This window comes from Oenanthe melanoleuca, unplaced genomic scaffold (assembly GCF_029582105.1).
Source record: "Oenanthe melanoleuca isolate GR-GAL-2019-014 unplaced genomic scaffold, OMel1.0 S032, whole genome shotgun sequence".
In the NCBI taxonomy this organism is placed as follows: Eukaryota; Metazoa; Chordata; class Aves; order Passeriformes; family Muscicapidae; genus Oenanthe; species Oenanthe melanoleuca.
The window spans coordinates 1-12,604 of NW_026612681.1; the positions used below are offsets into that span (position 1 = coordinate 1).

The following is a 12,604-nucleotide window of genomic DNA, read 5'->3' on the forward strand; positions in this document are numbered from 1 at the left end:
AGGTCTTTCCTGTTTTGCTGTAGGGTTTTTTTCCCCCTAACAATGAAGGTTTAGGAACAATTTGAAATCTTGTTATTGAACCAAGTGCAACTACTGCACTGAAAGGTAGATAGGAACTTTTAAGATAACTCATCTTTCATAGCTTTCCTGTAATCAGCAGCAGATAAGGTTCTAACTTTCTCTTTTATCCTGAACCCTGAAAAATACAATTTTTAAACTGCAGACTGTATAAATAAGTTGTCTTACAGCATCAAATTAGAGAGGAAACTACTGGAATTTTGGATCTAAATGATACATTTGATATGTCAACAGATTTTTGATGTAGCAAGCTCATTTTAAAGCTGAGCTAGAATCACCTACCCACATTCTTCCAGGTATAAAATCTCTAGAAAATATCTGAAGGTGTCAATATGTTGATAAATTTAGTCTTGTCTTTCTGTAGTAGATGTGGCAATGTTCTCCCAAACCCATGCCAGATTTAGAGCATCTGGCTCTTAATGAAGTCAGGTGAGAAAAGGATATGATTAGAAAACACTGCAAGGAGCATGCCTTGGCTCAGTTACATTTATTATCAGAATGTATTAATGATGTGTGTGTGCAAAGAAAATCTGCCTTACACCATAAGGCAAAACTTAGCAAGCCAGAAAATCTGTTTTCAAATTCACAGTACATCAAAACTGAATGAGATAAAGAGAGTGTCTAATTTGAACAGCAGAGTATCTCCATGTAATTGTTTGTCTAGGCATTGTAGCAACATTTTCAAATGGTACTGGACATTGTGCAATAAAGCTGTCCTGCAGCTCTGTAGGAGCAGGGAACTGGCTGCAGTCTCAGATGGTGGACAGAATTACAACAGGTAATGTCAAGAAAGTGTGATGTTAAACCTGCATTTGATAAAAGGAGAAAATAAAAAATAATAGTCACGGACTGAATTATCACAGCTTTAGTAATGAAGTGTGTGGACCCCACCCAGCATCTGTGGCAGAGGAGGGAAGGTGTCAGCTAAACCCAAAGGTTACGATGGGAATGGAAAAAAAATCAGGCTCCAGCTGAGAGCAGGACAAGGAGGATGAGGAAACAGTTTCATGTTTCTCCCAAAAAACCCTCAGGGGACAAAGATTACTGCTGCAAAAACTTTAATGGTAGTAAAATCCTCTGGCTGCAGAAGTTGTTTGTAACAAAGGTGTATTAACTGCTTAGAGACTTCAGCTGGAAAGTACTCTGCTATTTCACTGAAATCTCAGTTGCGAAATCCCTTTTTTCTCTCAAAAAGTCTCTTCCTCAGAAAACTTCATTTCGTGGTTACACACAGAGTTTGGCCATGAGACACTGTAGGCTCTGTGCTGGACTGTCCTGATAACGCCCTGCTTTAGGTCCTGCTGGCTGAGCTCATCACTTGGCTATTGCAGTACACTCTGGAATTTAACTCTCATCATAAGTACATCACTTGATGTTAGTTTCTGAAACTAAAATATTTCATAACTAGTAGTGTTAAATTCTTGCTCTGAAGGATTCTCGGCTGGGAAAGTTATTTGGAATCATCAGCTGCTTAATTTCATGTAATTCTTCATAAACTAGGCAAGAACTTCTAAGCAATTGTGTTTTCCACTTTTGTGTTTAAAAGATTTCAGTGTGCTTTATGCAAACATTGATTCAACCTCTGAACCTCTTGATTTTTAACATGGAAGTTGGCATGTCAGTAAGTGTGCACAGGTGGTGGGATCAGGATTCTGATGCAAAGGATCACAGGGGAGAATTCAGCCTGGATTTATACAAAGCTGTAGCCTCCATCAGCATTCCTGCTGAAAACTCTGTTCACTGGAGCATTTGCACAGAGTGAAGAAAAAGGGTCTTAATCTGTTTGAAAGTGTTTGCAGATGTAAATAATTACTCAAGATTTGTGTCAGTATTTATACATGGGGGTTTTATTATTTCAGTTCCTAAAGGTCTGAGGCCCAGAGATGGTGATAAAGACTCCTGCTTGTAGCTACTTTCTGGAGTCTTCTGGCTACTTCTCTTTCAACAAGAAAAACACTGGGAAGTTGTAATCCAATAGCATAAACAGGCTCAGCAACAAGTGAAAAAGTCTGTGCTGCAGAGGTTCAAAACAGATGAGACAGGCCTCGCTGGGGAATATGAGAGGTGAAGCTTAGCCCAGACTAATAAATTCTCCTCTATTGGCCCTGAGTGGGTCTGCTCAAGTATTTCAGCCCTGCATTTCTGGAGCTGAGAGTGCTGTGGTTTGGCAGAGCCAGCCAAAAGCAGCCCAGTTTATTAGCTTGGTCTCAATACTGGGGGTGCCTGGAGAGGAGGCAGCCCAAGGAGCAAGAGCTGCTGCAGAGAAGCAGGAATTGGTGAGGATGAGTGGTTGCAGTGACAGTGTGGAATGGTCACCAGAGGAGAGGGGGACCAACAGCAGAGTCAGTGAGGCAGGGGAGCATCACCTTTCTCAAGCCAGGTTTAGTTACAGAAAGGTACAGCGAGCATGGAGCACCCTGGGTGCTGCAGAGAGGCTGGCAGGGAAGGAAGATCATATTTCCAGCTGACAAGAAAAGAGAAAAATTGGTTTCACTGCTGATCTTCTGACCAGATTTGTTTGGAACAAAAGTGTTTTAGGGAAGGGGGGAGGTTTGTCTCTCATCCCAGCTGAAAACATCACAGGACAGTAATGCTCTCCCTGTCCACACAAGATCAGGTTGTCCACATCCCTTACCATGCACAGCTGAATTTTGTGCTTATTGAAACAAATTTCCCAATTTTCAAGCAGCTGAAAGAAGACTGAAAGGTGTGTCCCAAACCATCAAAACAGCCACAGGGATGTGTTAATAGGCCCCCTCAAATTACAGGGCATGGTCTTGCCTCAATGAAGAAAGAAGGTCATATTGCAAACTGGTTTTATTCCTTTAATTGCCTTGTCAAAAATACTGTTTTTAATGTCTTTTCCTTCATCAGAGAGGCAAACCCAAGTCCCAAAGGGTGGCTGCTACTGCCCTGCAACTCCAGCAGCTGGAGAGCTGTTCAGGCAGCATTGGAAGTCACTGGAGTCATTGAGAGCCCAAAAAACCCTTGAGCATGGCAATGCTGAGGTAACTTGATAGCAGCAAGCTGCATACAGGGGCCTTATCAGCAGTTAAACAACACACTTCTGTGAACAGTGAAAATAAAGCTGTTCAGTGGTGTAAATTAATCTAGTGAGATGCCTTGAAATGTGTGATTGATGTGCACCTCAGGAGGATTCAGGTAATTCTGGAAGCATAGCAGGTTACTGGTATTTCTTTAAAGCAGTGACCATGCATATTCTCATGAGTTCCATTAACAGGAATCAGAGCCTCTCTGCTATGTGATACCCAGAGACGAACAGAGATGCTTTGTTAGCTCAAAATTTATAAGTCTGTGCTCTTGGCAGAGGGTCTCTCTTCCCTTACAGTGGCTCTGGAGCTTGGAATAGCAATGCTATACTGCATGATGACAGGAGTGAAATTCTTAGTAGTAGATCTGTGGTGCTATTAAATTTAAAATGAAAATTATTGTAACAGAAAAAAATACAGTCTTGGTGGATGGGGAATCCACTGAAAACTGCAAATCAAGATTAGAAATTAGGGCAACCGTGCAAAACTTCAATGATGGGAAATTTTAATGCTCTCAGAGTCTAAACAGCATTTCTTTGGAGAAATACACACTTTTTCCTACTAATCCAGCCCCGCCTTTTCCTCATATTTGGGGTATTTATCCTCTTGGGGTATTTTAGCACTTCCACTTACCAAAAACTAGAATCAAGGGGAAACCACCTTGAGACTAACAGATCTTTTCCTTCCTGCAAGGAAATTTCCAAACCAGAATTTCCAGTTGAATATTCTGAACCAATCAACTGTGTGCGATCCCCAAATTAACCTACCAACTCTGCACCCTAGTGGCAGGGGCTTTCTCACGGGTTAGCAAAGCCTAACTTGACACGGATCCATATTCCAACTGGACATGGAATGAAACATGAAAACACGAGAACGTGAAAAAATCGCTTTTTGTCTCTCAAACTGGTTGTGCTTCTAGCAAAGCGAGGGGCGCCGACTCTGCAGGTGTCACGGTCCGACAGCGACGAAGAGTCACCGGCAGCCACTGGGAGGTAGGTTGGGTACAGCGAGTGTCCCTGGAGAGGCGGGAGAGTCCCGGGGAAACTCCCCCGCGATAGCGATCGGTGAGTAACGCGGCGGGAGCGCACCTGGGCGGCGGAGGGAGCGGCGGAGCGGGGACAGCGGGGACAGCAGGGACAGAGGGGACACACGGGACAGCCGGGATACACGGGACAGCAGGGACAGAGGGGACACACGGGACAGCCGGGATACACGGGACGGCGGGGCGGAGCGGCGGAGGGAGCGGCGGAGCGGGGACAGCCGGGACACACGGGACACCTGGGACAGCCGGGACAACCGGGACAGAGGGGACACACGGGACAGCGGGCGGAGCGGCGGAGGGAGCGGCGGAGCGGGGACAGCCGGGACACACAGGACACCTGGGACAGCGGGGATACCTGGGACACCCGGGACGGCAGGGACACACGGGACAGCGGGGACAACCGGGACAGCAGCTGCAGCTCCGCGGCAGAGGGTCCGGCCATGCCCTCGCAGCAGGTACCGGGAACGGGGCCGGGACAGGATCCCCGGGCAGCGGGAGCGAACCCGCCGTGTGCGGCCGTGCTCCCCATCGGCTTCGGGATTTATAGGCACGTAGAAACAATTTAGAAGTGCTGGGGAATTGAATCTTCATATAAATCAGGTCCCAGTTCCAACGTGGTGTTGCTGTGTGAGAATCGCAAACTCTAAAATTCAAATATTCTGTGTGAATTAACAGGTGAGTGTTGTCACACAGCAATAGCTTATTAGATCGTCTTCTCTAGGAGCACTTCAAGTAATTAGAGATGGGGTTTAGCCAAAACTCCAAAGAAAGTTGTGAATATAGATAGACATTTTCCCTCTGTACGGGATGAAATTAGCATCAGAAAACATGTATTTACTCAAGGTATATTGTGTCCACGAGCACTGCTAAAGCAGCAGGTATAATTGTAAGCTGTTCCAAACTGTCCTGTATGCACTTGCTGAATGCATACCATGGAGCTGGATTCCTGGGTGTTTCAGATCGCTCTGGTAGTTTATTTCAGCAATCTGAAATAAATATCATCTTTAATTAATTTAATTAAGCTAGTCTTGTAACTCTCCTTTGATGTGGATTTGATTTCTGTAGATAAGAAGGTCGATATCGTGACTGTTCCTACAACGCACATTTCCAGCCAGTGCACTGTGATTGAGCAGGAAAATAACAAGGTCTTGGGATGTCCATAAGCCCACAGCTGTCAAGTGCCTTCCCATCTAAAAGATCCTATGAGCTCCCACTCATTGGAGCTGGACCCTTGCACTGGACCCTCAGTCTCTGATCTGTGCAGGCTCAGGTGTTTCCCAGTGATACTTGCTGAATGCATTGAGCTTTGCTGCTTTATGTTCCTTTAGTTTTTACAGTGTTGATTTAGCTGGGTGTCCAAGCTGTGCAGGCATCCAGAAGTGAAGGGTACCTTTATGAATTCTTCTTGGAGAGTCCAGGTGTCTTTAGATTACATATCAGGGGATCAGGACTGCTTAAAAACCAAGCAAGGGAATACATTGCCATGCCTTTTTTTCTCCCCTTCCTATTCTTTCTGGGTTCTTTCTATAGCTGTTAGATACATGTGAAGAATCAAGTTCTGATTTTGCATCTTTCATTTCTCAAGAGAGTGCTAGACCCATAAACCTTTGTGCTGTGCTAGGCTGGTGGTCTCAGGCTTCTTTCTTATGAAACTGTTTCACCTTGCTTTCAGTACAGAAATATTCATTAGGTGAGCTGTGATCTTACAACTTGGTGGCTAGGGCATGAATCCAGGAGTGGGGATGTTTAATTTTTCATCCTTTTTCCAACTGTATGCTAAATATTAAAATATATATTTGCAGAATACATGTGGTTAAGCAATACTTAATTTCAAGAGAATACATTTATTACTGAAGTGTCCCTTGATTCTTGCCAATACTTATAAAAATGACACCTACTAAAAATGTTGTACCAAGAGGGTATGTTGGACTTCACAGATGTCACATGAATTCCACTCCCCTCTCCTGCATTTAATTTAGATGATGGATCCCCAGGTGATTAATTCCTCTTTTCTTCTTATGTCGTGGAAAGAATGAGTGTGGGCAGGGTTGTTCAGTCAGTCATGTGTGTGTAGGCTATTAATTTACAATGTTGGAAAAGAAGTTTAGGCACTGGTCTTTTTTCTTTGTCCTAAAGCTCAGGCTCAGTTGTTCTTCTTGTTTGTTCTGTCACTGTTAAGTATCAGCTGCTTTGCTTTCCACTCAGCCTCTGTTCATCCTATTCATGGGTGGCTTAGTTTCAGTTAAGTTACTCTAAATGCACTCCCCAGGGCTGTGGCTTGGCTGTGAAAGGGGCAGTCCTGCTCTGGCTCCCCATTTTCCCCACTGCATTCTGACCCCACCTTGTGCAGTCAACCACAGGGAGAGCTGGAAAACTACCTTTTTTTTTTTTTTTTTGAGTTTTTTTTTTTAAGTTGTTTATTTTGGTCATTTAATTTTGTATCTAGTCAGTGAGCTGGGCCAACTCACTGTGCAGCTGCATGTTTACTGGTCCTGCAGGAATGGCTGCTGGCAAGGCAGAGCTGCACAGCCCCCCAGCAGCAGCCAGACCTTTGAGCAAGTTTGGGACAGGCAGATGCAGCCCAGGTGTGCTGGGCAGAGCAGAGGACCAGGACAGCCCCAGCTGGGCAGCCAGCCTTTGGCTAGCTCAGGCCTCCTGTCTTCATGTCTCTCCTACCTGCTGTGGCTTTTACCAGAAGTACACATTTATTGAACTTTTTTGCTTGGTTAAGATGCTATTTTCTTCATTTAGTGAATTTTATATGATGCATATCCTAACCTATTGCTTCCCTCTTTGGACTCTGGTTTAATTTTATAAAAAGAAGGCTTTGTTTACTCTGAATTGCTATCTCCCCAGATACCTTAAATCTGGTAAATGTTCCCTCTAAGTAGGAAAACACCCAATCTCTGTTAGCAGAGAACTTAAGATCTCATCTCTTTAAAGTGAAAGGCAGAGCAAGCTCTGAAGTAGAGCAGTCTCTGAGTTAAACCATGTTGTCTTTCTAAATTCTAAAACTTTTAATTCTGTGTTGGTTTTGTTGGGTTTTTTTTTTTCTCCATTATTTTTTTGCAAAAGGGAGTTGGCTTCTAGATTGGGAACTTCCTCTGACTTTCCCATTCAGGTTCTCTTGTCTTCTCAGCAGTGACCAGAGTTGCAAAAGAATTTCTTCCATGAAGCCTTAATAAAACACAGAACATCTGCCTAAATTACTCTGGCTTTCATTCCATTCAGTGGTACATGTACTTCCAGATCCAGTTTCACCAGTGTGTGAAATCATGGGTCCAAAACCTCTCAGGAAGAGCGTTGAATTAAACTCGATAGGATTTAAAAAGCCAAAACCAAACCCATGCATTCATGGTGTAGCTGTTGTTCACTGTGTTGTTAAACAATTCTTTCCTAAGGTAAAACAGGGAATGCTAGCTCCGTGCTGCCAACTTCTGCTCCCAGCACCTCTGTGTTCTCAGAAGGGAGCAGAGCCCCACCACCATGTCCCAGAGTTGTAGCAGCATTTGGCCAATAATGATTGGGATCTTAGATACTCCATTAAATTGAGACAGTTTGGTTTCTGCTGTTTCTCCCTGTGTCTGTGCAAACTCCTTGAAAAATGCCTGTTACACAATGCCTGGTTACCACTCATCTGGCTGGGCAGCTGCCAACAGCTCCAGCCAGCACAGCTCTCTGAGAGGCACTGCTGGGGCTGTTGAAGTTTCTGGGTTCCTGGTCTGGGTGGATTTAATGCAAAAAGTAATAAACAGTTGTGCTTTATAAGGACAGTATCCTTCTGGACTTTTATTTCAGTGTGTGTTCAGGCAGCTTCCTGAGCTCAGTTCACATGCCCTGCAGAGCCATACCCCCAATCTGGTTTGGATTTGAATTGTTTAAGATCAGTTCCCATTTCCTGTTCTTGATTCATTCATTTAACCTGTTTTCATATATGAAATGTACTTGAGTCACCTTTCCTTTCTTAATCTCAGACATATTCCTTTAGTTCTCATCTCTACAACCTACATGTTTGCCTCCTCTCACCACTGTGTAACTGGTTCTACAGTGACAGTGTGGAACAGAACTGCTGAACAGGGAATCCTCACCCATTGGAAACCCCATAATTGATGGGCTTCTGTTTTCATCATTAAACAGGATAATAACTATGTGTAAAATGAATATTAAAAAACTGCTTCACCTAAAACAAAGAAGTAGATGTGTGTGCCCATGCATATGTAACAAAATTGCCCACCTTCACTCTTATTTTAATGGTAATGAAAATTCTTTTTCCATGCAAAACTGCTTGGCTTTCCTTCCTCCCACCCCCCCAATATACAAAGAGCTATTTGCATTAGCTGCCTGGATGTTCTGTGTGTATCCCTGTGTTTTCTGTGTGGCTCTGTGGTCATGGCAGCCCCTGAGGAGTCCTGAATGCCATTTAATGCTCTTCTTCAGTGTTGCATTGAGTTGGTTTCCAGGGCCATCTTTTCAAAACCAGACATGTTTAGCCATGTTAGGGAACTCCACAGGCAGATGCTCTTGCCTAAAATACCTTCTTCTTGGCTGTCCTAATGAAAAATGAGTCCAGATGTTTCCAGTTTTCTTTGGTATCAGAGCCATAGAAGGACTGCTGACAGTTCTATTTTCATGACTTCTTGGCATTAACAGCAGAAAGAGAAAAAAATTGGATTAAAACCTGACACAAAATACATAAAGAAAGTCTTAAGTTTTAAGTTAGATTATAAAGTAACAATTGGTGATTGTTCTGATTTGTTCCTAATCTGCTTAGAGCAAAGGACTTATCTTATGTTGAATTCTTTCCATGTTCTCATCAAAAGCCAAGTTCTTTTTACAGATATTTTAGTCTCTTCAGCTTTTTCTGGTGTCCTGACTTCAACTCTTGCTTTGCCGTTTTCCATCTGAATCCAGAAAGGTTTGCAGTCCAACATAATGGATTTGTTCTTTTGTGTTTACTGCCCCAATACATACAATATTGTACATTCTTGTCCAAGTCAGTGAATTTATCTTCTGTTCACAGGAATGCTGTTGTCAGATCAGTAATTGGATGAATTGGTTACTTGCCTAATGCAACACTAGGAACAAACACTATATCAACTTTTACAGCCCTGAGCATAGGGGATTCAGCATATTAAAATCCAAAGTTTTAAGCTTTATCATGGGATAGATTTATAATGTTTCCTTCTTAATTCAAATATAAATCTCGCACAAGAAAAACTGGTTCAGATTTATGGATTTTTTTCTTTTGGCCCTTGTACATTATATTATAAATGTTTTGCATACTGGGGTAGGATTGGATTAAGTCTGCATTTGAGGGCTGCAGGTGCAAGTGCTAAAGCAGAGGCAGGGTGTCCCTGGGGCCCCTGTCAGAAGGACAACTTTGGATCCTGTACTCCTGCCAGGGTTTGTTCCCCTTCTCCAAGGGGTGCCTGAAAAGCAGAAGCAGTTGTTCCTGTAGCACAATAGCTCAAGCACACACACCTGCTCAGCTTTATTTTTCTTTGGGGAAGTAAGCAGGAGCAATTAGTTCTTTGTGATGTACTCTGGTGCTCCATGCCTGGGCTGTGTGTGCAGATGTGCTGAAAGCCATTTGGCCCCCTCCAGGCTGGAGCCCTGGGAAGGAGCAGCTGCTGAGCTGAATGAGAGCACAGCTCGATTGCACAAGTGATTTTAGGGTTCAGCTCAGGGCCTGCACCAAGAGAGACACACATTAGATCATCTTTGTCTGGGCAGGGAAGCTGGAAGGAGAAGGCAAAGCTGGAGTGAGCCACGGCATGTTCTCCCAGAAGTGCATGTGGGAAGATGTGGCTGCTCCAGGAGAAGTTTCTGCCCTGGCACAAGCAGAGCTAGACCTCATTGGCAGGAGAACATGCAAAGAAGCTCATGGGCTCACAGTGAGCTCTGCTTTTACTGCTATGGCCACACCTAAGCTAAGAACTGATATCTGAGGTATTTTTCTTTCCCTCAAAAGAAGCTTGCTGAAGTTAAATAATACTTTTGTACAGTTGTCACATCGTGACTGATGGCAGTAACACATTAAACACTCCTGCTGATTCCAAGAGTTTTAAACTTTGCCTGCAACTGTTACCTGTAGGAAAGCCCAACAAAATTACCTGAATGCTATGGCAGTCACCAAAGGGAGATGATGTCTGCAGGCTCCCACCTGCCTCATCTTCTTCACTTGCTCAAAATACAGCCAGAAGGATGCAGGGCCAGTGGTGGACTGGTGACAGTTTGGAATGTGAGAGCAAGTTTGGAGTGCTGTGAGAGCAAGAGCAACCTTGTCCTTACAAGTGTTGTTAAATGAAACATTTTCTCATCGTAGATTATCTTGTGATATTCTTGAGTCTGAGGTGGATAGTTCCTGGAGATAGAGTTAAAATATCAGTAGTGAAGGAAATTAGTTCTTGTAATATTTTCTGAAAGAAAAATGTGTCTTTCTGTTAAAGTTGCTGAGTGTAGTGCAGGTGTAACTTGTTGAAATCCAGTGGTGTCAGAGCTGTGGAGAGTGGGACAAGGGCTTATAATGGGCCTTCTGGTCTTCAAAAGAAAAATTCTGCTTTAGCAAACTGTAAGTGAATGAGGGGAGGTTGCAGCACAGAACTGTGACAGTTCAGACCCATGATCTGTTCCACTCAGTTTCCTGTTTTTTGATCAGTGAGAGGAACATGTAAAACTTGCCCTGGTGGGTTGCTGTGTCATCATTTACCAGCGTGGGAAGGTGCTTCCTGAGCCTGGGCAGTTGGTGGTTTGTTTGCATCATGGAGTGTGACTTTACCATCTATTTCTGTTACCTGATTCTACTGCATAACTGCTTAAACAACACTGGGAGCCTCTGCCCAAGGCAGGCTGTGCAATGGTCTGACATAAAATCTCCATCAGCTAAACTAGGTTAATGATGCAAGGTCTTCTCTTCAGTTTTAAATATGTAATTGCACTCTTTTCTTCATTTGCTGGACTGGGAGAGTTTTGCATCTCTCCTTTATGTTTCTGTTTGTGAGATGTCTTTCACAAGAATGTCTTTCTTGGTTGTGTCCTTCAAAAGCCTTTTCATAGCTTCTTTTTTCCTGTTGTGTTATTTCAGCATCTTCTTTATGATCCACTGCCTTCAGAGTGAAATCCCGTTTTTTCCGGCCACAAAAAAGATAAAAACTCACATTATCCTAATTTCCTTGGAAGGCAGAAGATGTGGAATAATCTCTGCATGCAAATTTCCAGAGCTTTCATGCTCTTCCAAGAGCTGTGGCTACAAGCAGAGAAGGAGGGTGTATGTACACACACCCACACCCACTAGTTACTGCAGATATCACTGCTGAGGGGTTCCTCCAGAAACAGGCATAGAAAGGAGCTTCTTATCATGCACCTGGTAGGTGTGTGTTGGCATGACATTTTTTGTTTCCTTTTGTTTTTTTTATCCCTGCAGACATCCTGCTACTGCTGAAGTTCATGATGAATAAGTATGAAAGCTCTGTCCTCTCATTTCACATGCTCAGACCCACTTGAAATACCTGTCTCTCCTGTGTGGGTGGTACAACTCAGACCTGCCTACAGTCCCCAAAACAACAGTTGTTGGGTTTTTTAAAACTGTGGGTTTTGTCTTTGCTGTGTGTGTGGGTACATGTGCTGTCCTTGCTGCTGCAGTAGTAAAGTGCCCAGAGACAAAAGTCTCAAAACCATTCAGGCTGTTTTACTGGTGTTGGCTGGTTTTGAGACGTGGTGGCCACGTGAAGAGCTGTGCTGAGAGGGGTGCACAGCTCCCAGCCACTCTCCCCCAGAAGCAAAATCACAAAACAGCTAGCTGTGGAAGGTAAGCCTTTAGCAGCATCTACACCATCAAAAGATAATCCATCTGACCTGCATCAGAAGCAGCTTTGGCTGTGCTGTGCTTCTGTTAAACATCTGGAGACCTGAGCTGGTGCTGTTATGCTCTCTGGAGGATTTCTATACTGGGACTGACTGTATCTTCTGGACCTGAATGGCAGAAAGTCAGAGGGGAGCATAAACAGGTAGCATAAGAGGCATCATAAATGGGGTGCTTGGCTGAGGTGTGACCTAGCAAGCTTGAGCTCACTTTCTCCAGAGGCAGATCCTCATGTGTTGCAAAGTGTCCTGGCTCTACTGGGGCTCATGGATTTGTAGACACTTAAGTCATCCCAAATGTTTTATAACAACTGATAATCCCTATTTCCGGATCTTTTGTTTTACACATCCTGCTGTGTGAGAACTTACTGCTACCAGAATTCTGCTGTGGTATGTTTCCAAAATGCAGATCTAAGAATGCATTGTATACATTTATGACTGGCAATAAATCTCAAAATGTTTGAAAGCACTGGTTTAGCCAGCTTTCCCTGTTTGAGAACAGCTGCTTCACCTTGGTTTCTATTGTGTAGCTATAAATGTGTTACCTGTTCAACTTCTATGGATCAGAGCTGTG

The 12,604-nt window shown here is 43.7% G+C and overlaps 1 protein-coding gene across 5 annotated transcripts in view; it reads left to right on the forward strand.

Annotated features, from left to right (window-relative positions):
- Positions 1-4,168: 4,168 nt before the first annotated feature.
- The window catches only part of TC2N (tandem C2 domains, nuclear), a 30,860-nt gene continuing 22,424 nt past the window's right edge, over positions 4,169-12,604 (forward strand). The window contains exon 1 of one of the 5 annotated variants that reach the window (XM_056515668.1): positions 4,169-4,192. The gene's annotated coding sequence lies outside the window, so the exon portion shown is untranslated. The other 4 variants (XM_056515665.1, XM_056515669.1, XM_056515667.1 and 1 more) reach the window with 4 other exon arrangements.